Raw genomic sequence first — 12,894 nt, forward strand, 5'->3', positions numbered from 1 at the left:
TTAAAGCATTATAGGAGAAGAAAAAGTTAGATTTCCAGGGAAATTACTAATGGATCCTTGAGGTACTTTTCAGTTAAAACTGGTATTTTCAACTTTTTCGTCAAGCGTGACGTTTTAAAAATTACTATTAATTATTGCCAATCAACTTAGCTTTAAAAGGGATCATATCATTGCCAAAAAAAATATGGTCTAAGCTAGTAAAAAGTTTTTCATACAAGTTGCGGTTATCATAATTCTGATACATAATCGTTTATATTAGTGAGTACTTACTATAAATATTGCCTACTCTTACAACGAAGACCTAAATATGTATATCGGATATAAGCAAACATCAATTTGTGTTGAACCGACATGAATTGTCTCGTCAATTACTAAAGTGTGTCAAACATTTTGATCTAGTCCGACCATTATTATCACAATAACGAGAGGATCTTTACCGAAAACATGATAATTGCTTGGTATTTAGCTGTAATTACTGGAGATATATGATTGCAAATACCTTAAATTATCACAATAGAGACGTTGCTTCATTGTTTCAAACTAAAATATTTTTAGTAAGTAGGATTCTTTAACGACTGAGGTGTAAACTTGATTAAAGCTTGATTCTTTTTGGAATAGAAATTTTGTGATAATATCATAGTAAGTGATAATGGATGTAATAGCGGGTGCCCCATAGTCTTTGGCACAAGGACATTACCAGATATCAGAAAATCATCCTCAAGATCTCATCTCATCCTGAAGATCCTGATAAGCTAAATGGGACAGACTATATAAAATATTACATTGACACCAAATCTTGACCAGTGCAAATTTCCAAATTAATCCGAGGTTTTGAAAAGGTCGAAAGTCACGTAAAAGATTACAGTTTCAGTAAACAAATTCGCTAATCCTGATTAACCTAGAAAGGATAACGGGTCTAACTGTTTTAAATATTAAATTGTCATTAGTCCTTGATAAGTATGCCAAATTTTGAGTAAATCCGACGTTATTAAGAGGGTCAAAATCATGTTTAAAGTTTCCGTTTCATACTAACATACAAATTACGAAGATAACATACCTACATAAAAAATGTATCGTTCGCAATGTATCATAAATACTCTTTGTCTTCAGGTAGTAGTGTTATTACTCAATGTAAAATGGTATTAACCATACATCTCTTTCAGGAGAATTCTGCATTTTATTAGCAACTGTCATAATGAAATAAAACGATGACAAAATGACGTTTTCAATATGGCGCCTAATGCAGCGTTCGAATTTTGTCAACATGAATATATAAGTTATGGACCTAAATACCACAGTTCATTTTTCGCAATGTATATTCTTTGGTTGCATCCGTCGAATAACAATAAGGCATTGATACCAGCCTAGCTAAAACTTTTAAAATAAAAAGCTAAACTCTCTAAGGAAAAAGCAATTGTATGAAACGTGCAGTTGGTAGATTGACAGATGACGGCTATAATCTTGTTCCGCGAAGTGATCAGATTAACAGTCTAACTACGCGATTATTAAAACATGTAAGTTATAACGCTACAAAACAATGAATATAGCCGAAATCCACCACGTTTTAAGCAACTGTGCGCTTTCAAACTTAGCCGGATTATGCTTCGTCGCTATACTATTTCAAACTTATGTCAAATCACACTGCACTTTTTTTTTATGGAATAGGAGGACAAACGAGCGTACGGGTCACCTGGTGTTAAGTGATCACCGCCGCCCACATTCTCTTGCAACACCAGAGGAATCACAAGAGCGTTGCCGGCCTTTTAAGAAGGTGTACGCGCATTTTTTGAAGGTACCCAAATCGTATCGTCCCGGAAACACCGCACAAGGAAGCTCATTCAACAGCGAAGTGGTGAAAAGTGGAAGAAAGCTCCTTGAAAACCGCACTGTGGAGGACCGCAACACATCCAGATGGTGGGGATGATATCCTAACTTGTGGCGTTTAGCGTTTCATACTAAACTAAATTTCAATTTTTACTTAGGCAGTCCCAGCTCTTATAACGTAGTATTTACATCCTCTTTGATTGACACCACATCACTATTGTCTGTTACTTGGTAGTCGATTGTTTATAAATACATGGACGTTATTACCAAAGAGAATTTAAACACTACGTTCAGTTATAACGAGAATGTTTACTCATACCATAGAGTAGTAATCTAATACAGTAACGTTCTCGTGTTCTTCAAATCGATTAAACCCTACGTCTGTAATAAAGCAACATTTTATATATGAGGCCATGAGAACCAAAGTGACTTTGAACTGAAACTACATTTTGACAATACGAATTCTTAGTTTGAAAACTTATTATTTTGGTACCTTGCTGAGATTCAACCGTTCAAACTATTGCTCCACACCCCACAGACGCAAGTCAGAATCGCAATAATTCGGTGCAAAGTTGCAATTTTTCTGTACGAAGTATTATTATATTACCAGACAAACAGCAGGAAAAATTTGAATACTTAATATACTACTTATATATACTTAATAATACTGTTTTTGTTACGGTGAGAATTTCTGTGTTTTTTTTGCAATTTTATGTTCTAAATCTAAATATGAATAATCTATTTAATTGTGGTTTTGCATGATTGGAAAGTTCAACGAAAAGCAACAGAAAAAAAGAAGCCGTTGTGCTATTTCAGGTCATAGACTAGGTGGATGCAAAGTTTCAATAAAATTATTACAAAAGATTATGCTGAAAGATTTACCAACATCCAAATAAACAAAGTGTCGTACTGACTACTCATTAATTTACACTTAAATATTATATGACAATTAAGTAATTAATATATTAAAATGATCGAGTATCAAGTTATATTATCACAATTTTCTGATAGTCATTTTAGTGTTGCTTCACTTAGATTATTTAGTAATCCCTCCTCTGTGGTCTAGACTATTTTCTATCCTTGTGTAATTCGGAAGGTTCTAGTAAATACTGACATGATTTTCAAAGAACTAACTGTCATCTACAATCAAGTTATGCAACGGAGCAGATATCATGTAAAAAGCGCGAAAAAATATTAAAGTTACATCACTCCTTGATGATGAAAGTTCAAGGGTTCAACCACTTATCATCAAAATATTCACTTTTCTCCTCCTATTAAATTTAAATAAAATGAATGAATAACAAGTTCAAATCAAGTTCATATTTTTATACAATGTCAAATTAATAAATCAAAATATTCAAAGTCATGTACCCACGTTCGAGGAGATATACCGGTCCAGATAAAACTGCAAGAGATACCTAACAAACGAAAGAGAAACAGAAGTGTATGTGTTTGATTCAATGAGGGTGAGAAAGGGAACAAAAAAAACCTACGAGAGAGACGATATATCTCTAATAGAGATACAGCGGAATAGAAAAGGATAGCGAATCTATAGTAACTGTAAGCGATTTTGATTGACAAGTTGTAAGTCAGCCACGCTTGGTATTAGTTCCTTGGCATTTTGAATACTAAATCACTAGCTGACGCACACATTCACAGGTCAAAATTGGTCACGCACCATCGGGCTGTTACGTTACGCTTCTATATTCTAAATATATGTTCTTTGTACATACAAAGCAGTCTTTGTCATAGACAAGGCTTCAGACTGAGAAGGACAGGAGCATGAAACTCAGCAAGCCTGTATTCGAGATAAAAATGCATTACGTAACAATAATGTAATATACAATAGATAATGCGGAATGGAAAGAATTTACTTCACAATAAAACTATTATTATTTCTTTAACTGAATGAAGATAAAACGCTTGTCTTAATTTATGACTCTATATCCCTAGACATGTCTATAAGGCTATCTTGTGATTTTTCAATGACACGTCCTAAGCGATTGAAGTTTTAATGTTTTAAATTTTATATTCGATGGCATTATTTCATAATGACATTATTCATATCAGCCTTATGACGTGCACTGCTGGACAAAGGCCTCCACCAAAGATCTCCACGACGATCGGTCCTGCGCTGCCCTCACCCAACGGTGATCATCTTGACCAGATCATCGGTCCATCTTGTCACCATTCGAGGACATTGCCCAAACGGCCATATGTCCGTCTAGCTGTGTGCCCTGCCCACAGTTCACTTCACTTGTGTGGACTTAAGTTTCGCAATCATTTGGGCTATTTTTGAATTTGCTTCTCCTACGGATCTCCTCGTTTCTGATTCGATCTCGCAGGGAAACTCCGAGCATAGCCCTCTCCATTATCCTATGAGCGACCATGAGCCTTCTCATCAGGCCCATAGTTAGCGACCAAGTCTGTGTATCGTAACTACTAGAACATAGACTGGTTAAAAGCCTTCCAGGTTTCCTCTTTAGACACTGTTGTATTTGGCAGGAGAAGTCTTTACTAAGCTTCTCGTACGTAAATAAAAAATCATTCAAGATGTACATTATTAATCATCGCTAAATAATAAGATGCTGTGTGATCTGTGTGATGATGTGTGTATGATACATATTTTTAATTTTTCTTATACACATTTGATTGACTTGATAGAGGTCATCTTACAATTATTCCTCTTGGAAGTTCTGTTTCTTTTTCTTGTGTTACCCATTTGAACTGTTTTAGCCCGTGCAAGCTCAAACTGGTTTCGATTAGTTAACTTGTTTTTGAAGGTTGTTTTATACTTTCAACATTTGGAAGATCGTGCAAAATATGCTTTATAAGCAGATATTTCTCAAAATTAAAATTGAACGCATTCTTCATAAACACATCGATGGTATTTCGCGAAATACGTCTGCCTGATGACGTCACGCCGTATTTAAAGCCTGGAATGTCGCCAGCGTTATGTTTTGCTGAAATCTAGTCATTTCACGTGAAACTGAAGGTTGGCTTTTGGCCTACATATATATTTTGTGAAGTTATTTTCAACCTGTTTTTGTTGCAGACGATAATGATCTCTACGATGCTGTTGTTGGCTTCGGCTTACCAACCATTTATTGTCAAAGATATTTTGCATATGTGACGTATATCTAAATATAAATCTATACATATACACATATATATTAACTTTCTGATTGATTAACTGATGCATCAATATAAAGTCTAAGCCACTGGCTCTACAAATTTGAAATTTTGCACAAAGTTTCTTTAAATTATGAAACTGAACACTAAGACAGAGTTTTTGGAAATTTCACCCCTAGAGGGATAAAATTATGATTGAATAATTGTATGGAAGTTCATCATTTCCAAAAAAGATGAAGAGATGTATGTCCTTTTTTAACGCCGTTTGTAAATTGTTTTCATCATCTGATCCGACAGACGTTCCTATATCCATAATAATAAAAAAACTCGTAGTGGAATTTCTTAGACGGATTCTAAGAAATTATTATTAGTTGATCTCTACTCAGCGAAATGAATATTCCTACCAAATTTCAAGTCTCCTTATAGTTTCAGAGATATCGTGATGAGTCAATATATAGGTGGATTCTCCTATATACATATAGATAGATTAGTTGTAATTTTGAGTCATATTGAGCCTGTAAAGCACACATATGTGCTTGCAATTGATAAAATAGTTCAATAATAATGCTGCAGATAATTTTAAATTTAGAACGGAATTTTTAAAATAGGAAATAAGTTTTGTAGATATTGTGTGCATTTGATTATAACAAAATATAAATAAGGAAAGAACTTTGAATAACCTACTGGTTTATATTATATGCGGATGATTTAAACAATAATGCGCTTGTTTCTTCCAAAATGCTGCTAAAATGTAGGAGGCGTTAAATTAAGCATTTAAATAACATTAGTTAGCTGTGTCCTTGTTTGAGTTCTATATTTAGCCATTACCGAAGCCATATGCCAGCATCACAGGGTAATACGTTCTTACCAATGATACTCTACTTCGCTCCAAAAGTCCGGTTAAACCTAAAATATACAAATAAAGAAAGTTGTATAACAGATTAAAAAACACCATATTTTATTGCACAAAATAGATTAAGCTATGTGTTCTATTCGGTTCATAAAATAAAAGATATATTTACAACAAGACATATCTTATAACTATATTTACAAGACAATATACATGAGACAACATTGAATTTATTGCACAAGTTTAGTTTACATGGATGGAAATGTTGGGGTGTTTTAGTCATGTATAGAAGATGGTTGAAAGTAGATTGACTGCACAAATTTACAGAGTTAATGTGGATAGAAATGTTGGGGTCGTTTAGGCATGTAGATAAGATGGATAAAGTAGATGATAAGATAGATGACTGCAAATTAACAGAGATAATGAGGAAAGAAATGATGGGGTGGTTAGGTCCTGTAGATAGGATGGGCGAAAGCAGATTGACTGCACACATTATCAGAGATAATGTGGATCTACATTCTATGGCTGATTTTTGTATTGGATCACACCGATGAAAATATTTATTGAAGGTTCAAATCTTTCCCCAATTTATTTGACTTAAATTTTTGTGTCGGAGTAGCTTACAATTAAAATATTTCGTTCTTATTCTTTACTTTAAGTTTAAAATAAATTTACAGAAACCCTTTTTGAAACCGTCGATAGTGTAATAAGTGGAAACCTTTGACTCTTACCTCAGTTCGATCCTCACCACCTCGTACAAATGTAATTTCGGTTATCGAGTTCGTGTTACGAAGTCTCTTGGGGTTGCTCTGGTGCCACAAGAGTTTTGACTTCGTTGATCACATAATATCAGATGCCCCTTATGTATGCTCATTTGTGTTATATAAATAAAAAACAAAATATTTCATTGAAATACCCTTTTATCTCGATTCGCGTCAAGATGTTGGCAAATATTCAATTTTCACACCCAACCGTGATTGTTTATCTAGATTTAAATCATGATGTCAAAATATGAATTTCGTAATAATTTATTTGGTACATAAATGAGAAAAGGTAATTTGTTTTGATCGAATTTACTAAAGAATAATAATATATTGATAAACAAATTAATTTCCAAAACAAATTAGTATCGATTAAAGATAATAATATTGATTCAATGTTAAAAAGTTATCAGGCCTTTAAGTAGAGCCAAACTCTACCATAAAATCCTTATTCATAAAACTCTATATCTTAATAAAAAGGTAAAATCTTAGAAAATTTATGCGTCTAGATAGAGCCTCTTGCTGCTAGACAACCGATGAAAACAGGCCAGGTTTATTACTTTAGTGTGCGTCTGGAATATTTCTCTACTATTGATTTCATAACTATTTACCTATAGTGAAATTTGTAAGCCCTTACAACTACCTGAACTAAAGAATGTTCAAAAATACATATTATCGAGATAAATCCAAGATTTTTTTTTTTAGAAACTTTGCCGACGTACCAAATACAAGTCTTCTATAACATCAATATTTTTGTGACTCAGTTGACTTAAGAGTGAATCAGTCTATATAGTTCGGCATTTTTTTCGATGAAAAAAAAAGCTCGCTGAGTTTGTTGCGCCCGTTCTTCTCAGGTCTGACGCATACACTTTGGAATGGGTGGTAGCTTTTGACTTTCAATGAGTGATGTCACATCCTATTATGAATAAAAATATTTGAATTTGAATTCAGGATTGATCTGTGTCAATTTAATTTTCCATGGGTAGCTTCGTTTTACTAACCAGCTAATTGTTTTGCTGTTGCTTAGTGTATATTTATTTATGAAGTCACATCGTTCTACAAATTGCAAATACCACAAGACCATTTTCCTAATTACTAACTGTACGACAAATATATAACGTAAATAGGTGAGTGTTTCCTGTCCAAATGAACGGTGTCCTACAAAAGATCATGTTCTTATCATTGGTCGGAGAAGAATTGTCATTTTTTAGTTTCCTGGTTTCTGCATTAATTTAGAATTGCGTCGTGATATTTAAATAACTTTGATCATCCTCTTGTATGTTTTTTTACTTAACGCAAAAACTAATGAGTTCAAAGCTTAGTACTTTTTTAAGGAATCGGGTCATCAGAATTCAAAGAATTTTAACAATTCTTATGAAGTGATGCTATATTACGTAATAAATTGCCATAATTGGCCGTGCGAAGTCTTATTAATTATTATACAAATGAATTTTAATATATGACATACAAAGAAATCAATAATATATATTTTCATAAACACTGATATATCACAATTCAATTAATTAGAAGCAAAAACTGTAGGTCTAAACATAAAAAAGATATTTGTTCATTCATTCATTCACTCAAATTGTCACGAAGACCGTTTTATTATCATATACTTCTTGCATATTTGTACATTTCATCAGACTATGACAAAATTTATAATGCATTTGGCATCATTGTATATAATAAAGGCCGGTAACGCTCCTGTGATTCCTCTGGTGTTGCAAGAGATTGTAGGCGGCGGTGATCACTTAACAACAGGTGACCCGTACGCTCGTTTGTCCTCCTATTCCATAAGAAAAAAACTCGTATTTACACTGTTTTGTTGCAGTCTTTCCTATTTTTATCTCTCGTAAAAACAAATATTTTTCTTATATTGTTTTTTATAATGACGAGCTATCTCTATAATATTATGATAATATATCTTTATTCATCTTACGATACTATTATGGGTATTTTCTTTTAAAAACCAAGTAACAATTAAATATCTCCCACTTGAGTTTATTCAGTTATTATTATTCATATATATCTATATATCTATGTGTATATTCTGTATGTTTTGAAACACTCCGTCACCCATCTCGTATGCGAAGCTCAACTTTTCAGTGCTTATTGTTTTACTTATCGTTTCTAAATGACATTTTTTAGCTTTAGAAATAGCAGCAATTATTACTGTTTCTTAAGATTTTTCATTATCAGGTTTAAGTAGTAAAGGTACGTTATACCTATAGATTTGCAATACACTAGCGTATAGACAAAAAGACCGTGTGAAAGAGAAGAAGATCTCTAACAGAGAAACAGGAAGATAAGAAAGGTAACGAATGTATTGTTACTGTAGCCAATTTAGATCGGCAAGTCGTAAACAGTCAACTTGGAATTAGCTCATTAATATTTGTACTTGCTTATTAGCTTATTTACATTATCTCCTTTCCTCAAATAGGTATGTGCGACGGGAACGATGGCTGGTCCATGCGTCATCTCGTGAACAGGTGTTCATGAATAAATTATTGAATTTGTTGGATGCGATTACTTATGACAATAATCACGATCATTCTGTTTACGAAGCATCATTACCAACACAAACCATGAATTCAAGCTCTAAAGGTTGATGCACGCAATATACGATTTAAGTTTATTCTTTATTACGTTTTTTTATGAAATATATAAATTTAAAACACTTTTAACTTTGAACACAATTCATATGCAGCACCTTATAAACTAATTTGTAATCTACGTATCCATCCATTGTAAAATTGATTGAAAAGAGTGGTCGTTGAGTTTATTGTATGTTCTTCTCACGAGCTCTACTTTTTCCGAACATTTGGTAGATTCAGTAATTTAAAAGAAATATTAATATTGACGATTGAGAACCGCTTAGTTTAAGTATAATGGAATAAAGTTTATTTGAATTGAGAATTAACGGTCGTTTACAATATCCTATCTACCCTTAGTTTAACTTACGGATACATTGCTGTCGCCGTTTAATGACAAGATCTTATCTATCCATAGTTATGTCCAATATATTTATAGTCCAATGCTATCTGTCAATAGGTTATTGAAATGTAAGTAAGCGTTAAATGATAGATTTGTCTACCTCTAGTAAGTTTAACTAAGGATAGATAGGTTATTGAAAACGGCCGTAAATGGGTCATGCATTATCGGTCTGTCGGGTTGTCTATGCGCTAGTATATTATTCCAAGTCTATTGTTATACCAGCCGATAGCTCAGACTTAGCGTGGGTTTGCTTACGTGCGGATAACTTGTTCCAATCAACCGCGTTTAGTCTGCGTAGTGACGTCATCCACAATTAAATTGAACGGCGCTCGCTGTTTAGCTCACTGCTCAACACTCAACAGTCAACAGTCAGTCAGTAGGCAGTTATCAAACAACAGCTCACGGATATTGACCTGTTTGTCGCGGCCGGTACTCTGTGCCCTGTGGCTCTGTGCTAAATTCTACGGAATTAACATCTGGTATTTCTACTCTGTGCCGTGTTTGTATCTGTTTTGACGTTTCGACGTGACTTTAAGGTATGTATACAATATGAAATAAAGTATTTAATAAATTGATGTAACATAAGGAAGTTAGTAAGTATTTTATTACCATTCCATAGAGTAGATATATCCCGATGGTAAGAAAGTTAAATGAAGCATTTAGTTTCATTCAGTTCATCGACAATTATTGTAAATGAAAATTCTGTTCCGATCTTAGCATCATTTCAAAACCTGTTTATTAAAACCGACCCGTAGAGACATAAATAAAACGAAACAGAACTATACACACACAATACAATGAAACAGATAAAGTTGCTTTAACAAAATATCTTATATTATGATTGATAATAATGTTTTTATGAAATAACCTTATCTTGATAAACGATAAATCAGTTCGTATATTAGATTGGTAAAGTTGAGTCAGATGGCGCTAGTGGTCAGCCAAAAATTGTTTAATGACCTTGATTTATTGTTTGTAGGTCAACAAAACAGCTGATTAAATACTTTATTATTATGAAATAAAATATTGTTATAATGTATCTCATATGAGTGGTGAATTTTTCTTACTAGGTACTTACTAGGTAATAGCTAGGTATTCGTATTTTTCGTAAGTCAACTTAATATAAACATATATTTTATAACTTTATGTTTATTGCTATAACTGCTTGCTGAAAAAATTAAGAGAGTTTTATAGAATGTGTCTGATAGTTGTTCAACATTAACATTGAACAGACATAGGCTAGACTAACAATAAGCACAGAAAAATTGAGTTTCGCATACGAGATGTATGACGGAGTGTTTCAAAACTTACAGAACATACACATAGAGATAGTCTAAATAAACTCAAGAATATATTTAATGGTTGCTTGGTTATTGGAACAAAATACCCATAAATTGTATCATAATATTATTAGAGTTGATTCATTAGAAAATAGTTTTGCCTGTTTTTACGATAGATAAAAATAGGGAAGACTGCAATAAAACAACGTGAATTTAAGAAATAGTGCCAAATGACTTCCATTGTACAAATAAATTCGAAAAGAATATGTTTAAGTATAAAAGTTTTCAGAGTCTGATGAAATGTACAAAAATACAAGAAGTTTTTGTGACAATTTGCATGAATTAACAATAAATAAAATATAGTCTACAAAATAAAGTCTAAACTTTACTTAAGTACGTAAAACTTAGCTGAGTGTGATAAGACGCGAACTATACTTTTGTATTTGGCTCTCTTACCTTATACTCAGCAAAGGTTTACGTACCTAAGTAAAGTCTAAGCACTCTCTATAGATCAAAGCCATAGTTTACTAACCCTCTAAGTACCTAGGTAGGTATCTACCTAAATACGTAATGAGTGGCTTCTATCGAGTTCCATAAAGCGTGTAAGGAATGCCCTTTGCGGGGGTAATTTATTATGATATTAAAAATGAAAACAATAAGAATTATTATAATAAGCATCCTTGTACTGGGAGCTTCTAAATAATCTATTTGTTAAAAAGGTACCAACTAGTGATATCTTTATTGCTAAGTAGGTGCCGGTCATATTATATTAAGTATTATCCGAATAGACTATTATATTGTAGTTTATTGTCGGTCACTTAGGTTAAGGGCTATACATTACCTGTGTTATTAATAAACGCGAAGTAAAGTTATTACAAATTATCAGTTTGTTTTTCTGTTTTAATAAAAATTTAAGGCATTATGCCTATATTAAGCAATACATATTTATTTGTAACAAAGCGCTAGAAATTTCCCGGTACAACGTTTTTTTTATTAGTTTATGGAAGAGTTCGACAATTATTGAGCGGACGTTCTCTCTGTTCTCTTGCAACATCAGAGGTATCACAGGAGCGTTGCCGGTCATGAATAATAAAAAGATGTACGCGCTTTGTTTCAAAGTATATGTTTTTTATATTGCTTGTATATGATATGACCGTGTAGCAAAAACTGTGATAATTTGTATGTATTTGATTATTAATTTAATTTGGTATTTTCTTTGATTAATGTGAGTGCTACGTAAATCTTAAATAAAATACTTTTTAAAGGATTTTTGGAGCACGTTTTCGCAGGGAACTGCTTCGTGCTCCTGCATAAGTCATGAACGTCGGGTTAAATAAATCAGAAATAAAATGTAACTTACGCAATAACCTAATGTAAAAACACAGTTGGAATAACACGCGTTTAAACCCTTTAAAAGTATTTTATTTAAATATTCATTTAGTTTGCCAGTGCTAATAAATGATTTGTATGTGATATCGCGTCTGTAAACAACAGTCATTCTGGTACCATTAACGGAAATTGTAATGATGTCATCAAAGTTGCAGACAATGCAGTTAATCTACATATATAAAAATGAATTGTTGTTCGTTAGTCTCGCTAAAACTCGAGAACGGCTGGAACGATTTTGCTAATTTTGGTCTTGGATTATTTGTGGGAGTCCAGAGAAGGTTTAAAAGGTGAATAAATATGAAAATGCTCGGAATTAAATAAAATCAACAATTATGTTCTCCCTTTAATGTGTACCCCGTCGTTCAGAAAGCAAATTGAAAGAATAGTTTAATATGAATAACTTATTAGAATTTTTATATATTTGTAACTTTTTTTATATATATTATTATAGACTTAAAGCCTATCAATAGGTACCACATATAAATAATAGTATTTTATTAATATTATAGGTATAAGATTTGCATAAGAGGTGTATGAAATTAAATCTCTATTAAGTTATTTTACTTTTGGGTTTTTGAAGTCGGTTTTTCTGAACGTAGTTTTTTTTAAATATTTATTATGTACAGAACAAGGTCTGTCGGGTCAGCTATTATTTAAATAA

General features: G+C 32.6%; 1 protein-coding gene across 2 annotated transcripts in view; it reads left to right on the forward strand.

The window, feature by feature from the left end:
- The window catches only part of LOC126979138 (monocarboxylate transporter 9-like), a 49,173-nt gene that overhangs the window by 20,807 nt on the left and 15,472 nt on the right, over positions 1-12,894 (forward strand). Inside the window, exon 1 of one of the 2 annotated variants that reach the window (XM_050828368.1) lies at positions 9,916-10,100. The exons of the other annotated variant lie outside the window; for it this stretch is intronic. The gene's annotated coding sequence lies outside the window, so the exon portion shown is untranslated. Of the gene's footprint in view, positions 1-9,915; positions 10,101-12,894 lie in introns of those variants that run through there. 2 annotated transcript variants of the gene reach the window in all.

The sequence above is a fragment of the Leptidea sinapis genome, chromosome Z (assembly GCF_905404315.1).
Source record: "Leptidea sinapis chromosome Z, ilLepSina1.1, whole genome shotgun sequence".
NCBI classification, from domain to species: domain Eukaryota; kingdom Metazoa; phylum Arthropoda; class Insecta; order Lepidoptera; family Pieridae; genus Leptidea; species Leptidea sinapis.